A 17,564-nucleotide genomic window follows, 5' to 3' on the forward strand; every position below is an offset into this window, starting at 1 on the left:
GGGTGACCCTGGGCAAGTTTCCTCATCAGAAGTTTACTAGAGCTATGGTTTTCAAATTTTGTTAGTATTATTTAGTGTAGAATCCTTTTTTTCCAGTGAAATCTTATACACCTGTTCATTAAGTAGAAAAAAGAAGCCATGTTGGGAGTTAAAGTACTCTGTGTGGCAGAGTTCCTACCAATTCTGAGGAACTCCCTAGGATTCTAAGTAACTTGGTTTGAAAATCATCTGTCATGTGGTTTCCAGACCCTTCCAGGCTTGGCCTGCCATAAATCTGCAACTTCATAGCCCAGGCTTTACAAAGAGAGCAAGCCAAGGAATACCACATTTAGTGGCCACCTCAGAGTCCTGTCCTAAGTATCTTCCCTCCATCACTTCCAGTTCCTGGTTCTGGCTCAGCTTAATTACAACTGCCAGCACATCTCCAACCCACCTATCACCTGGCCTTCTACTCCTAACTTTGATTCTCTTTTATGGGTTCAGAAATCAGCATCCAGAGCTCTGTGGCCCAAAGCCCGCACAGGTATCCTAAGTAAGGAGCATATCAGGCACTTTTCTGTACCTGAGTTCAATAGGCAGGAGACCGGAGATTCTCATTCTCTGGTTAGCATTAAGATTTTCCTGACTTTCTTCTGAGATTCTTATATCCTCCAGAATTGTCCTTGTCCTTTTTAAAAAGTTTTTTGGAGTTTTTTGTGTGGTTTTTTTTTTTTAATAGTTTATTTATTTTTGAGACAGAGAGAACATGAGCAGGGGAGGGTCAGAGAGAGAGGGAGACACAGAATCTGAAACAGGCTCCAGGCTCTGAACTAGCTGTCAGCACAAAACCCGATGCGGGGCTTGAACCCATGCACCATGAGATCATGACCTGAGCCGAAGTCAGACGCCTAGCCGACTGAGCCACCCAGATGCCCCATGTTTGTTTTGTTTTTAGAGAGAGAATACACACGTGCATGTGAGTGGGGAGAGGCAGAGAGAGAGGGGGGAAAGAGACTCTCAAGCAGGCTCTACACTCGGCGCAGAGCCCAAATAGGGGCTCCATCTCACAACCTTGAGGTCATGAGTTCAGCCAAAGTCAAGAGTGAGACACTCAACCGACTGAGCCACCCAGATGCCCCTCTCCTTGTCCTTTTTTTTTTAAATTTTTTTTATATTTTTATTTATTTCTAGGAGAGAGAGACAGTGTGAGCAGGGGAGGGTCAGAGAGAGAGGGAGTCACAGACTGAAACAGGCTCCAGGCTCCGAGCTGGCAGTCAGCACAGAGCCCGACGCGGGGCTCGAACCCACAAACCGCGAGACCATCACCTAAGCGAAAGTCGGACGCTTAACCAACTAAGCCACCCAGGCGCCCCTCTCCTTGTCCTTTTTTGAATGTAGGACATATTGATTTCATGGGGCTGCAAGCCTTACCTAGGAGCCAGAAGATACCCAGGGCAGCCTGGGTGGAGAGCAAACCCTGCCCTCCCCATTTCTTTTACCCAAAGATGCAGAGCCGAGGGGACTCAAGCAAGGTGGGCTCCCCACCCCCAATCCTGGTAGGACTGGATTCCGGAGGCTTTTGTTTCAAAGAATCCATAAAAAGCCTCATGGCCTTGGCTACTCTAAGGAGGACAACAGATTCAAGAGGGCAGAGTAATGGTGCTATGGACCTTGTTACAGAGAAAGGTAGTTACATTGTAGCAGAGAACAAAGGGTACTGCCTTTGCTCTGCCCTGATGGCTAGGGAGGAAGGGCAAAGAACAGAAATTCCCTAGGGCTAGGCATGGTGAAACAAAAACAAGGCTCTTCAGTAAGCTGGCATACTAGTACAAGGTTCTCAGCTCTAGCTGCACGTTCAAATCACCTGTGGAGTTTTGCTGACCTCCCAGTGCCAGGAGCCTATTCCAGATCAATTAAATCAGTATCTCTACAGGTGGATCACAGACATTATTGTTTCCCAAAGCTTCACAGGTGATTCATTCACAGCCAAAGCCAAGAACTACTGGTCTGGGGTAAGAGGCTGGCATCAAACAGGATGTGGATGTGATGCTCTTCACCCTGAGATGGGCCTAGAGACTTGAAATCCTGGGAGCCTATTAAGCGGGGCCCTGCTGCTACTGGAAGCCACAGGATCCCTTGTTACTCTCCTACCTACATACCCACTCACCTGACACACAAACACCAGAGCACCTATTCCAGTGAAGGCTTAGTGGTCCAGCCCAGGGAAGGAGAGCATGCACCCTGATTTAGAATCCTGATCCTGCTCCTCTCTAGCTATGTGGCCTGACAACCCTTCTGAGTCTCAATTCCTCATCTATAAAATGGGTCAATAATGCCTACTTTGAAGGTGGGTACAAAGAAATACCCAGCTCACAGGAAGAGCACCAGAGATTGGGCCGCTAAGCACCAGCAGCCCAGACGCCCTCTGTCAGTCGAGGCAAGGCCCTAGCAGTCAGCTGTTTTTCACCCGAAGACCTCAAAATCCAGAGGCGAGAAATTTTTCCAGGATACACAACCAACCAGGACTCAATCTCCCTCTGCTCCAGGAGCTTCACATAATGGCAGCCTTCCTGTGTTGGGCTTTAGCTCTCCTCATCCAGTGAAAGTCCAAAAATGATCACTAGGGCTTCTAAAGAAGTAAGCAGGGATTTTACAATAACCTTTAGAATGTCTTATTGGAGATGCTTGCCTGACCTTGGGGTAGAGGGTATATTCAGCCAGTCTGGCCATTTGACCCCAATGGGCTATTTGTCCCCAGTCCCTTTTGATAGTCCTGATCCAAAACAGAAGGTTCATTAACTCAGTGCTAAGGGTGAAACCCCTTGAGGCTAAGCACTACAGAACAAGGATCCACTCTGCCCCTGGGGTCTGGGCCCTGGGTTAGAAAGAAAGAATGGGCAGGGCAAGTTGCTTTTCCATATAAGCTTTTTTTTGTACTTTAGCTTGGAAGCCACTGAGCATGTATTGCTTTGGTAAAAATAAATCGTATTGGAAAGTAAAATGATATATGTCACCATACATTTGTCCAAACCCATAGAAGGTGCAAACACCAAGAGTGCTAGTAAGTGACAGACTTTGGGAGATGATGACGAGTCAGTGTAGGTTCATTGATTGTGACAAATGTACCACTCTGGTGGAGAATGTTGATAGTTGAGGAGGCTGGGGTGAGAGAGGGGGCAGGGGATTTTGTGGGGGCTATGTACTTCTTGCTCAATTTTGCTGTGAATCTAAAACTGTTCTAAAAATGGTAAGTAGAGGGACACCTGAGTGGCTCAGTAGGTTGAGTGTCTGACTTTGGCTCAGGTCATGATCTCACAGTCTGTGGGTTTGAGCCTGCATCGGGCTCTGTGCTGACTACTCAGAGCCTGGAGCCTGCTTTGGATTCTGTGTCTCCCTCTCTCTCTGCTCCTTCCCTGCTTGCACTCTGTCTCTCTCTCAAAAATAAACATTAAAAAATTGTTTTAATAGAAATAAAAATAGTAAGTAGATAGATAGGTAGATAGAATGACAGACAGAAGTAAAACTGATATATACAGAGAATAATAGTACCCTTCCTACGGCGTTTGCAGAGATTATATGAGCTAATGGACATTAAGGACTTAGCCTGACCCAGGTAATTGCTCAATATGAGTTGGCTTTTGTGTTTTATTCTAAAGCCATCTCTGTCCCATTGTTTCCTCTCAGCTGCCACTCATGGGAGGGAAAGGGTGGGAACAGATCTTTCCCACTCTTTATCTCAGGATGCTGAGGCACCAGAGGCTTTGTCACCAGCTCAGTCACATGATTTAACTGGTGATGCTACAGGCTGGCCTCTGGTAGAAGTTACTGACCTTTGTGCAGCTAGAGTTCTGCACTAAGTCCAGGCAGACACAGAGCATCTCCTTTCTGTAAGGTCCCATGCTCAGCCCCTCAAGTGATCTTTCAACAGTCCTACGAAGTAGGCATCATTGCTCCATTTTAACAGATGAGTAAGCTGTGGCTCAGAGAATTAACTTGTCCAAGCCTGCTCAGCTATAAGGACAAAGTCCAGAGCTCCTGCTCTCTTCTCCATCAGGGAAGGAGGGACAGGAAGTGAGCATTTGGCCAGTACCCTAGAGACTGCTTGGCCTGTGGTACTTACCCCCTTCTCTAGCTTTTCGAAGATGCCACCTTAGAGGAAAATATCTTCCCAGAGAGACTTGAGCAGCCCAGTGGCCTCCACCAGGTCTGTTGGGATACCTGCCCTGGAGAAGGATGAGGAAGCATCCCAACCCTTCTCTTTTGGGGTCTGGAGTCGGAGATACTGGAGTAGAGGGGCTGATACCCCATCCTCCCTCTCCCAGCCTACCTAGCTGCCTTTCTAGTCAGCTCATGCCTCCCTGTGTGAACTTTCTTGCCTAATTCCTTATCCAGGTGAGAGCAAGATGATGAAGATGAGTTATCCTGAAGGCCCAGACCTTCAGTGTGGTAGCTGGGTGTAATCTGGGAAGGTTTCCTGCAAGTGGTAAGTGTCAGGGGTAGGCTGCAAAAAGTGGACATAAATAGATGGAGAGGATCATGGGACAAACCCAAACTGTGATTTCCCTCTCCTTTTTAGAACTGCAGGTGCATCTTCCTCCTGATAGTCACTTATTTGCTCATTCTTTCATTCATTCATGGAGCACCATGTGCTGGGGTAGGAAACAGGGTCCTGCCTCATGTTCACAGGCTCTTGGGGTTGATAGCCACACAAACAGCCATACAATGTGACAAAGGCTGTAATGAACATGTTCTGGGACCCCACAGGCTGCTAAAGAGCATCAGAGCATTCAGGACAGTTGACATGTAGCTCCTTAAGAACCAACTCTGTATTTCCTAAGCCCCAAATATACTTACGTAGGAAACAAATGCTTTTTATAAAAACAAAAAGTTTACTTTGCTCTCATATAATATTGAGTGTTCCATTGTGTTTGTTGCCCCACATCAAACTATGGATACATTTCTCTGGATCCCAGTAGTTCTTAACTCTTTTTTTCCCTGTTTTTTTTTCTTTTATTGTGATAAAATACATATATCATAAAGTCTACCCTTTAACGTTTTTAAATGTACAGTTCAGTGGCATTGAATATATTTATAATGTACAACCATGACTGCTATCCACCATCTTCATCATAACTCTTTTATTTTTTAAAATTGAAATTCTCCACCCATTTAACATTAACTCCCCATTCTCTTTTCCCCAGCCCCTGGCAACCACCATTCTACTTTCTGTTCTATGAATTTGACTGCTTTAGATACCTCGTATAAGTGGAATCCTATAGTATTTGTCTTTCAAATGACTGACCTCAAGTTTCCTCCATGTTGTAGCATGTGACAGGATTTCCTTCCTTTTAGAGGCTAAATAATATTCCGTGGTATGTATACATCACCTTTTGTTCATCCTTTTATGCATCAGTGGATACTTGGGTTCCTTCACATTTTAGCTGTTATGAATAATGCTGCTATGAAACGTGTGTATAAATATCTCTTTGAGACCCTGTTTTCAATTCTTTGGGATACATACTCAGAAGTGGAATTGCTAGATTATATGGTAAATCTAGTTTTAATTTTTTGAAGAGCCACCGAACTGTTTCCACAGTTGCTATACAATTTTACATTCCCACCAACAGTGCAGAAAGGTTCCAATTTCTCCACTTCCTCACCAACACTTGTTCTTTCCATTTCTTTCTTTTTTTTAAGTTTATTTCTTTGGTGGGGGGGGGGCAGAGAGAGAATGAGAATCCGAAGCAGGCTCTGGGCTCCAGGCTCTGAGCTGTCAGCACAGATCCCGACAAGAGGCTCAAACCCTTGAACTGCGAGATCATGACCTAAGCCAAAGTCAGACACTTAACCGACTAAGCCACCCAGGTGCCCCTATTTCTGTTTATTTCATTGCTAATGCATAGAAATGAAACTTATTTTTGTGTGTTGACTTGTTTCCTGCTACTTTGCTGAATTTGTTTACTGGTTCTAGCAGAGTTTTTTTGTTTGTTTGCTTGGAATCTTAAGGGTTTTCTACATGTGAGATCCTATTATTTTCAAACAGGGATTATTATACTTCTTTCTTTCCAATTCAGATGGTTTTAATTTCTTTTTCTTGCCTAATTGCTCTGGCTAAGATTCCAGTACTGTATTGAATAGAAGTGACAAAAGCAGGCATTGTTACCTTGTTCCTGATGTTGGAGGAAGAGCTTTCAGATTTTCACTATTGTGATTTTTGCTTATTTTTTGCTGTGGATTTTTTATATATGATTTTTTATCATGTTGAAGTAGTTTCCTTCTGTTACTAGGGGTTTTTTTAAGTTATTTTATCATGAAAAGGTGCTGAATTTTGTTAAATGTTTTTTCTGTATCAATTGAGATTATGTGCTTCCCCCCCCTTCAATTTGTTAATGTATTACCCTGATTAATTTTAGTATGATGAACTATTCTTGCATTCCAGGAATAAATTACAATTGGCTATGGTGTATATTCCTTTTAGTATGCTGCTGAATTTGGTTTGCTAATATTCTGTTGAGGATTTTTGTATCAATGTTCATAAGGGATAATCGTATGTAGTTTTCTTATAGTGTCTTTATCTGGCTTTGATATTGGTAATGTTGGCCTTGTAGGATAAGTTAGCAAGTGTTCCTTCTTCATTTTTTTTGAAAAGTATGAGAAGGATTGTTATTAGTTCTTCTTTAAATGTTGCATAGAGGGGTACCTGGGTGGCTCAACTGATTAAAATGTCTGACTTCAGCCCAGGTCATTATGTCATGGTTTGTGAATTTGAGCCCTGTGTCAGGCTCTCTGCTGTCAGAACAGAGCTCACTCTGGATCTTCTATCCCCCTATCTCTCTGCTCCTCCCCCCACCTCTCAAAGATAAATAAACTTTTTTTATATTAATGTTGGGTAGAATTCACCAGTGAAGCTATTAAATTCAAGGCTTTCATTTGTTGGGAGACTTTAGATTACTGATTCAGTCTCCTTCCTAGTTGTAGGTCTACTCAAAGTTTCTATTTCTTCGTGATTTAGTCTTGGTGGGTTTTGTGTTTCCAGAAGTTTGCCCATTTCATCCAGCTTACTATGTTCATAGTAATCTCTTACAATCTTTTTTATTTCTGAGGGATCATTAGTAATGTCCCCACTTCCAATTTTTTTTTATTTTAGCAATTTAAATTAGATTTAGCAATCTCTTTTATTCTTGGTCAGTCTAACTAAAGGTTTGTCAACTTTATTAATCTTTTGTTTTTAAGTTTATTTGTTTATTTTGAGAGAGAAAGAGAGCAAATGGGGGAGGGGCAGAGAGAGAGGGGGAAAGAGAGACAGTCCCAAGCAGGGTCACACTGTCATTGCATAGCCTGATGCAGGACTCAAACCCATGAATTGTGAGATCATGACCTGAGCCAAAGTAGGGCACTTAACCAAGTGAGCCACCCAGGCACCCTTATTGATCTTTTCAAAGAACCAACTTTTGGTTTCGTGGATTTTCTTTATTTTTCTGTTCTCAATTTAATGTATCTTATAGGTCTTCACCTTGCTATGAATCTTCTCCCCAGAAAACTGTCCTTACATCTCAAAGTCTACATACATATTGAGAGTCTTCACTGATCCTTGAAACCCAGGTATTTCTGCTGACAGATTGAACTGGATGAAGAGCAAGACAAGGGGAAATGAATGGAACTGATACTGATGACTCATCAGGTGCTAAATCAGTGAGAGCCTCTTAAACTTCATTGTGGTAGTTTGGGTTGGGTCCTTAGCATCTGTGTTTCTAACAAGCTCTCAAGTGAGGCCAGAGCTGTTGGTCCTGGTCCCTGCTTTGTGCAATGAGGCTCTAAGCAGGCATACCCTCTCTAGCTCTGCTTCTCTGCCTCTCAGGCAAGCTCCCCTCTCCACAAAAGTCATCGTCAGGCAGGCCGGTGTCACACTGACTCCTCCCTTCCCTTAACCCCACTTTCTTTTTTTTTTTTTTTAATGTTTTTTATTTATTTCTAGGAGAGAGATAGAGACAGCATGAGCAAGGGAGGGTCAGAGAGAGAGGGAGTCACAGACTGAAACAGGCTCCAGGCTCTGAGCTGGCAGTCAGCACAGAGCCCGACGCGGGGCTCGAACCCACGAACTGCGAGATCATGACCCAAGCGAAAGTCGGACGCTTAACCGACTAAGCCACCCAGGCGCCCCAGCTTAACCCCACTTTCAGTTATGAAGATCAAACCATGCCATTTTCTAAACAGTGCTGACTCCATTTGTCAATTTGCGCTCTCCCTCACCCTCAGTTTAGGCCAGCAACATCTGCTGAGATCATCACAGAGTTCTCACTACCCCTGGTATGATCCCCTAACCTTCACTGTTGGTGCAATTTATTTTTTTACGTATGTTTATTTATTTATTTTGAAAGAGAGAATACAAATGGGGGAGAGGCAGATAGAGAAAGAGAGAGAATCCCAAGCATGCTCCATGCTGACAGTGCAGAGCCAGATGCAGGGATTGAACTCACAGACTGTGAGATCATGACCAAGAGTCAAACGCTTAACTGACTGACATACCCATGAGCCCCGCAATTTATTTTTTTAAGTTTATTTATTTATTTTTGAGAGAGGTGGAGGGGCACAGAGGGAGGAGGACAGAGGATCTGAAGTGGGCTCTGTGCTGACAGCCCTGATGCAGGGCTCAAACCCACGAACCGCGAGATCCTACCCTGAGTCAAAGTCGGAAGCTTAATTGACTGAGCCACCCAGGTGCCCCTCTTAGTGCAATTTAAATTATAAGTTGTTTTAGACCTTTAATGTGCCTTACAAGGGCATGTGTGACCCTAGTCCTGGTCACAACTCTAGTCTTGTTTCTTTCCATCTTACTCACACAGTTTCTACCTCTTGGTCTTTGCATATTCTGTTCCCCCTATTCAGAATCCTCTTCCCTGACTTTTGTCCAACTTCACTTCTTCTTCTGACCTGGTCTGCCTGTCCCCTCCCCTCCTTTTAACTCAGCTAGTTTGGGAGCCTGCCTGGCCACTCCTGTTTCAGTTGGGGGCCATTGTGATGATGCCTAAAATTCCTGAAACTCCCTTAAGCAAAATAAGGTACTGAAGAGAAGGGGGTACTTTCTGGACTCCTCTGGCAGGAGCCCTCATCCTTCCTTCCCTCCCTCTTCTGATATTCCCAGCCCAATGCCCTCTGAATGGTTGTGTCACAGCTCTCTGTATCTTTGAAACTTGAAATTCTTGGGATATAGAATTCAATTGCCTCATCTGTAATTAGGTATTCTCCCTGGGCCAATAAGCTACTGCTGGAGAACTGAGACATATAGCATAAGCATAGCCTCCAAGCCTCATTCCTGAGTGTGTGGGAAGTTTTGGAAAGGGAAGTGTGGGCTGAGTAGTCTCCAAGATGTCTCCTGCAATTCTTAGGGTATTTAACCCGTGCTCCCGTCTTGTAGTAGTGTAAGTGCCTGCTCCTGGTCTGCCTCCCCCAGGGGACATAAGCTCTTAGGACAGAGGCCAAGTTGTATAACTCTGTCTTCAGGGCTGAAACAGAATGTGCCCAATAAATATTTGTGGAATGAAGTGCCAAGAAAGCCCAGAGAAAGGACTGGCCTTCATGTTCATGGAGACAACCCAGAAGAGATGACATTTGGGCCAGGCATTAAAGGAGAGTGAGTTTATGGAGCACCTGCGTGGCGTAGTCAGTTAAGTGTCGACTGTTGATGTCAGCTCAGGTCATGATCTCACGGCTTGTGAGTTTGAGCCCCACATCTGGCTCCACACTGATGGTGTGGAGACTGCTTAGGATTCTGTCTCTCCTTCTCTGGGCCTCTCCCCTGCTTGTGCTATCTCTCTCTCTCTCTCTCAAAATAAAAAATTAATTAAAAAAAAAAGCAGAGTGAGTTTACTAACTGGGAGTAGAGGTTTAGGTTTATCAAGACGGAATGGTGGCCCTGTCACCTGAATTCGTCCAACCACACATTACTGAGCACCCAAGAATTAACAACACATCGGGTGATTGCTGTGGGACCAGGGTAAGGCCTGGACCGGGATGAGAAGTAACTACAGGGGAGATTAGATTCCTAGAGTATCTAAACCAAATACTCCCTCCCCTGCAGCCCACTGATATCTTGTTCTCATGGGGGTTAGGGCTGTATAATAATTATATTTGTGTGCCTGTATCCCCCAGGAGTCTCAGGGGCTGTGGCTTTTCATCTTTATATAACAAATCCCCAGGGTCTTTTCATGAAACTAAATCCCCTGATGGCAACATGAGGACTGTGGACACCTCTAATATCCTGTTCAATATTCTGTTCAATAGATGCTCATGGAACCCAATTCTGTACTAAATTTGGGGCTACTGAGATGGGTCAACCTGGTCCCATGTGGAGGAGTCAAATACAATTAACAATAAGAATGAAATAAGTGCCCAAGATAATTGCAGAAGTATAGCTGAGTTTTGGAAATCCCACCCAATCTCTTGTATAGGTGAGTATGATCCTGTGATCATCTCTAGAAGAAGATAGTGGGAGTGACTTAGATGTTAGCCTAATTTTTTCTGAACTAAATAAACCTGCACATCCACTATGGCTATGTACTTTCAAAGGAAGTGTATAGCCATTTTCTCATTTCTTTCTCACCACTGCAAACATGTTATTTGCATTTTACAGATGAACTCATCTCAGGGAGGTTAAGTGATTTGTCCACGGTCATACAATATGTGGGAGGAGCTAGTCGCTCCCCAACCCCCATCTTTGAGGATGAACCCTTCACTGCTTGGAGGGAGTTACAGCTCCTTCCAGATAATCTCAAATTCTCTCTGACAATGGAGTATGTAAATGGTGATCATTTCAGAAAAAGAGCTATTAAACACCTACTATGTTGAAGGCCTCATTCTTCTCCCTTATGAATAATAAATATGGTCTCAGAAAAAAGAGGAAAAGTCATTTTTAAGTCTGGTTACTCGTATTCTGTTGTTGCTGAATCCTAGGAGTTCTTTACATATACTGGATATCAATCCCTTATCAGATATATGATTTGAAATATTTCTTTCATTCCATGGCCTATATTTTTCACTCTGTTGATGGTGTCTTTTGATGTGTACCAGTGTTTAATTTTCATGAAGCTGAATTTATCTATTTTTTCTTTTTTTTAAATTTTTAATGTTTTTATTTTGGGAGAGAGAGAGAGAGAGAGAGAGAGAATGAACTGGCCAGGGGTAGAGAGAGACGAGATACAGAAAGTGAAGCAGGCTCCGTGGGGCTTGAACTCATGAAATGTGAGATCATGATCTGAGCCGAAGTTGGACGCTTAACCAACTGAGCCACCCAGGCACCCCTAATTTTTTTCTTTTGTTGCCTGTGCCTTTGTTGTCATATCCAAGAAATCATTGCCAAATTCAATGTCGTAAATCTATTGACCTATGTTTTCTTTCTTTCTTTTTTTAATATTTTTACTTATTTTTGAGAGATGCAGCACAGGAGGGGGAGGGATAGAGAAAAGGGGACAGAGGATCTGAAGTGGGCTCCTGAGCCGAAATTGGACACTCAATCAACTGAGCCATCCAGGTGTCCCTGTCTGTTTTATTTTATTTTATATTTTATTTTATTTTATTTTAGAGAGAGCACAAATGGAGGAAAGGGACAAAGGGAGAGAGAGAGAGACAGACAGAGAGAGAGACAGAGAGACAGACAGAAAGAGAGAGAGAGAGAGAGAGAGAGAGAGAGACTCTTAAGAAGGCTCCACACTTAGCACTGAGCTTGATGCAGGGTTTGATCCATGGGCCTGGGATTATGACCTGAACTGATATCAACAGTTGGGCACTCAGCTGACTGAACCACCCAGGCATCCCTGCTTATGTTTTCTTTAAAGAATTTTATAGCTTTATGTTTTACATTTAGGTATTTGATCCATTTTGAGTTAATTTTTGCATGTGGTGCAAGGTAAAGCTCCAATTTCCTTCTTTTGCATGTAGATATCCAGTTTTCCCATCACCATTTGTTGAAAAGACTATCCTTTCCCCCACTTAATAATCTTGGCATCCTTGTAGAAAATCATGTGACCATACTCATGAGGGTTTATTTCTGGTTTCTATGCTATTCCATTGGTCTATATGCCTTTCTTTATGCCAGTACCAAACTGTTTCGATTACTGTAGCTTTATAGTAAGTTTTCAAATCAGGATCATTTCCAGCTTTGCTCTTTTGTTTTAAAATTGATTTTGGGCATTTGGAGTCCCTTGCAACTCCGTATGATTTAGGACAGATTGTTCTATTCTGCAAAAAACAAAAACATGTTGCAGTTTGATGGGGATTGCATCAAATGTGTAGACTGCTTTGGGTAGCATTGAATCCAACAATATTTAAGTCTTCCAGTCCATAAACACAGAATGTCTTTCCATTTCTTTGTATTTTCTTTAATTTCTTTTACCAATGTTTTATAGTTTTCAGAGTACAAGCCTTTGTCGCCAGTTAAGTTTACTCCTAAGTATTTTATTCTTTTTGATGCTAATGTAAATGAGATGGTTTTCTTAATTTCCTTTTCAGATTGTTCAGTGTTTGTGTATAGAAATGTAACTGATTTTTGTATGTTGGTTTTGTATACTGCAATTTTGCTGAATGTTTATTAGTCCTTTTTTGGGTGTTGTGGAATGTTTAGAATTTTCTACCGATAAGATCATGTCATCTGTGAACAGATAATTTTACTTCCTTTTTTCCAATTTGGGGTGCCTCTGATATTTTTTTTCTTGCCTAGTTGCTCTGTTTAGGACCACCAGTACTATGTTGGATAGAAGTGGTGAGAGTGAGCATGCTTGTCTTATTCCTGATTTTAGAAGCAAAAGTTTCCGTTTTTCACCATTGACTATGATGTTAGCTATGGGCTTTTAATGTAAGACCTTTATTATGTTGAGGTGAGTTCCTTCTATTCCTAGTTTGTTGAGTTTTTTTTTTTTAATCACAAAAGGGCCAATTTGGATGCTTTTCATCTTTTTCTTGCCTAATTGCTCTGACTAGAACTTCCAGTACAATGTTAAATAGCAGTGGTAAAAAAAAAAAAAAAAAATAGACATCCTGGTCTTGTTCCTGGTCTGGAGGAGAAAATCTTTCAAAGCTTTCAGTACTTCCCCATTGAGCACGATATTAGCTATGGATTTTTTATAAATGCCCTTTATCATATTAAGGAAGTTCCCTTCCTTCCTAGTTTTCTGAGTGTTTGTATCACAAAAGCAAGCCCTGCCTCTGGGAATATCTACGTGTAGTAAGGGCAGGTAAATCTTCGTGGCTCTGGAGCCCAGGGCCCCTCACATTACCCACCCAGCCTTAACACAGCACAGGTTAAATAGAACTTCAGCCACCAAATCTAGAGTAGAAATCTAGAATCCCAATTTATCAAGCCAAAGCCTGAAGTCCAGCTAGGATGACTTCTTTTTTCTTTTAAGTTTTTAAAAATGTTTATTTATTTATTTTGAAAGATATGGGAGCATGAGTGGGAGAGGGGCAGTGAGAGGGGAGGAGAGAGAATCCCAAGCAGGCTCTGCACTGTCAGTGCACAACCCAACATGGGGCTCTATCCCATGAAAGAATACTAAGAAAATAACATGACAACATATGAAAGTATAAAACTCATTGATAAAGTTAAATATACAGTCAAATTCAGAGCACTATAATATTGTAATGGTATTATTTTTGAGAGAGAGAGCACGTGGGTGCATGCATGAGTTGGGGGAGGGGCAGAGAGAGAGGAAGAGAGAGAGGAAGACACAGAATCCAAGCAGGCTCCAGGCTCTGAGCTGTCAGCACAGAGCCTGATGTTGGGCTTGAATGCATGAACTTTGAGATCATGACCTGAGCCAAAGTCGGGTGCTTAACCAACTGAGCTACCCAGGTGTGCTTAAATTTTTATTTTATTCACCTGGTCCTCATCACAAGCACATTCCTTAATTCTGATCACCTATTTCATCCATTTCCCCCTATCATTTGGTACCCATCAGTTTGTTCTCTAAAATTAAGAGGTAGGCTGCTTTGGTGCACCTGGGTGGCTCATTTGGTTAACCATCCAACTTCAGCTCAGGTCATGATCTGGCCTCATGATTTGTGTGTTTGAGCCCCATATCAGGCTCCACACTGGCAGTGCAGAGCCTGTTTAGGATTCTCTCTCTCCCTCCCTCTCTCTCTGCTCCTCCTCCACCCATGCTTTCTCTTTCTCTCAAATAAATAAAATTTAAAAAAAGAAGTAGGATAACTTCTTTCTTGCCCTTTTATATCCCTGATTTCCCCCATGATGTTCTGCTATCCAAAGCCTTATCCTTAAAGACCCTTCTTCAGCAAGTCTTCTTCCATTACACCTTACCTGGTGCAAGGGAGTTCTTTCCTCCCCCTTTATTTTCCCATGACCCATGATTTGGAGAAATGACCTTGTTCTGTAGGGTATCACAATTCAGGTAAGCCCTACCAGGTATGCCAGAAGGTTGAAGGGACCCTCCACCCCTTGCCTTTCATCTCCAGTGCCTCACAATCCTGCTCCAAGGATAGGCCCCATGCATATTCATATTTGGTAAACATTTATTGAGCTTCTTTGTACCTCTTTTAGGGATTGGAGATCTTGGTAAGATTGACAAGATTCCTTGTTCCATGGACCTCACAATCCAATTAGGGAAGAGAGAGAGAGATGGTAAATCAATGAATAAAAATGTCAGGTAGTATTAAATTTTCTGCAGATAGAGAAAATAGGGTGGCTTAATGGTCACTGGGAAGCTACTTAGATTGAGTAGGTAGTCATGGAAGTCTTCTCAGAATAAGCTGATGAAGTTGATAGAACTAAATGGAATTATTCTCTGTAGGACTTTTTAAAAAGCAACCGTTTCCATGACAACTGTCTATGGTCTTAACAAATATGCATGGTCATTTATCAAGTATAGTATATCAAGTATAGTAGTCTGTGCTGCTTTCCTAAGACAGTTGATCAACAGCATCTTTCACACCCTTTCCAGCCAGGACCATCCCTAAAAGTGATCCCTCAATACCATGCAATATAGGAGCAGAGCTACAGGCCACTTCTTTACTCTCTAGGACAGTCATCTGGGTTCTCACCACACCCCATGCTGCCCCTGAGCTCTGGTCCTTCTGCCTAGAATTCTCCTTCCCTGAGCTTTCACATGCTCTCTAGAATTCTTCACATGCTCACCTCTGTAGGGTCTTATTCAATGCCTCCCTGCTCTTGATGGCCTCCTCATAGTCTCTGTTTTATGTTCTTTCCAGCACTCATTAGAATTTGAAATCATTTTGTACTATTTGTCTCCCCTGTTTAGAAGATAAGATGCTTCAGGGCAGAGATGTGTTTTCTCTTGCTCAGCACTGTGTTCTCTGGGGGCCAGATGAGCACATGAAATACAGTTTGGGGACAATAAATGTTTGCTGAATGAACATCCACATAGAACAGGATTGTATTAGCTAACACGCTACAGAGAATCTTCCAAGCTCAACTGTAAACATACTTCTTCATTCACTTCAGTGTGTGGTTATGAGAGTGGGCTCTGGACCTAGATCTCCTGAACTCAAACTCCTACCCTTTTCTTACTTCTCAAGTAAGATCCCCAAGCACTTTTTCCAACTTTGAAGGGATGCTAATTGTATATACCTCACAATATCAATGTAAGAATTAAATTAGTTAATACCTATAAAATTCTTACAGTTATTCTTGGCATGTCTTGTTACTATTCCCTAGTATCCAGTGCAGTGCCTGGTACCCAGTAAGTAATTGCCAAACATAGATGGAATTTTATGGTACAGCAATTTTGCCAGGTTTTCATTAGGCATTGGGTGGATTTCTTTAAAAACTTCCCAGAGGTGCACCTGGCTGGCTCAGTTGACAGAACATGAGACTCTTGATCTCAGAGTCTTGAGTTCACACCCCACATTAGGTGTGGAGCCTACTTTTAAAAAAATTGTGAAAAAACCTCCTAGAGATTATAATCTAGTATGAGGGAAGTGGTGTGTAAGCAAAAAGCTTAAAAAATTTCCCAAGAATAGGATGACACTCAAAGAGGGAGACAAAGTTATCTGCCACTTTGGAACCTAATTCAGAGAGATCATGGCATCTAGGATCTTTTGCATCCAGAAGTGGGGATGGGTTCAAGTTTGGCTGATGGGGGAAGCATTGAGCTGGCTTCTATGGAATGAGAAGGTGGTGAAAGAGGGTAAAATTAGAAGGTGTTTTTTCCAGGTGTGATTTCATAGTGATGGAGAAGGCCTAGTTCTAGTTTCTAATTTACTAGCAAGTCCTTGATGGGTTTTGTCTAATCACAGCAGGAAGATCTCAGATTTTTAAACCTCATTTGAAAGTAGGGACATCAATAGGTAGGTATGCATGTAACTCACTCTGGAAATTCCCCCCAATAGAACCCATTTTCCTACAGGTCGTTTGGGCATAACATGATCCCCAAAGGTGGTTGTGAGGGCATAACATCATCAAAGTAGTCAGGGAAGCTTTGGAAGGCAAGGAAACAGTGATGTCACAGAAGGGCAATAGCATCTTGGGAGGAGGGAATTGAAGGGGCTTCTATTACCAGGGGAGCCAGACCTGGACCTTGTTGCTCCAACCTCAGTGACAAAGGAGAAAGGTAAGTGTGAGTGTCTTTGATGGTTGTGTATTTGGTCTTTTAGTGGGGAGATAAACAGTAAGATTCCTTTTTTAAGCCTCTGCCCAGCTCCACTGGTCTCTTTCTTCTCCCTGTGGTTATCTTTAAGATTCTTGTATAAACCTGCCTCAGCCCTTGAGACCAAATCTGTTTTATGTGCCATATACCAAGAGTCCAAGGTAAGAGGCCAACTGGGGAAAATGCAAGGCATGGAGCAGAGAGGCATCAGAGTGCCGATCTGACCCCAGGATGCTGAGAGAAGTCAATCAGCTTTTGAGGGATCCTTTGTCCTTTAAGAGCCTAGGATGAAGCCCTCTTACTTGAGGAAGTGCAGAGCCTTCAAAGGTTTTGAGTGCTTTCTAATCCATGAGTCTGTTGTTTTCAGATGGCTATCAAAATGCTTTCAGACAGGCAGAGCCCTTTCCTTACTTCCAGGAGATAATCTAGAAGCAAATATGTGTGTGTATATGTGTGACACAGAGACAAAATTTCATTCAGGTGCAAGTGACTGTTATCAGAGCCTTTTTGGAAAGTCTCTTCAGACAAGGGAGAAGGGTATCAGGGTAAATTTTCCTGAGAGTAGCCACAGGACTGAGAATGGGAAATTTGAGAACATGTGAAAGCTATAATACTTTTTGGAGCACCTGTGAAAATCTAAATTCCCATCTATAGTTTGGAACACACACTTGTATTTTTATAACCTAATTTGTTCCAAAAATAATTATGTCTGATATCCAGAAGTGTGAAGGCCCAGAAGAAAAGGCAAGTGGGGAAGAGAAAGGATTTTTTGATCCTTTTGATTTTATGAGGAAAACAAAACAAACCTTCCACAAAAAAGAGATCTACTTTTAGAATTTTTTCAGCATCTTGCCTGTGTTCATTTACGAGGAGGAGGAGGAGGAGGAGGAGGAGGAGGAGGATCTGGGGCTGTAGTGGAGAGAGCTGACACAATACACTCTTCTCATTAACTGGCGCCCACATGGCAGGAAT

This window comes from Crocuta crocuta, unplaced genomic scaffold (genome assembly GCF_008692635.1).
Source record: "Crocuta crocuta isolate KB4526 unplaced genomic scaffold, BGI_CrCroc_1.0 scaffold1079, whole genome shotgun sequence".
NCBI lineage: Eukaryota > Metazoa > Chordata > Mammalia > Carnivora > Hyaenidae > Crocuta > Crocuta crocuta.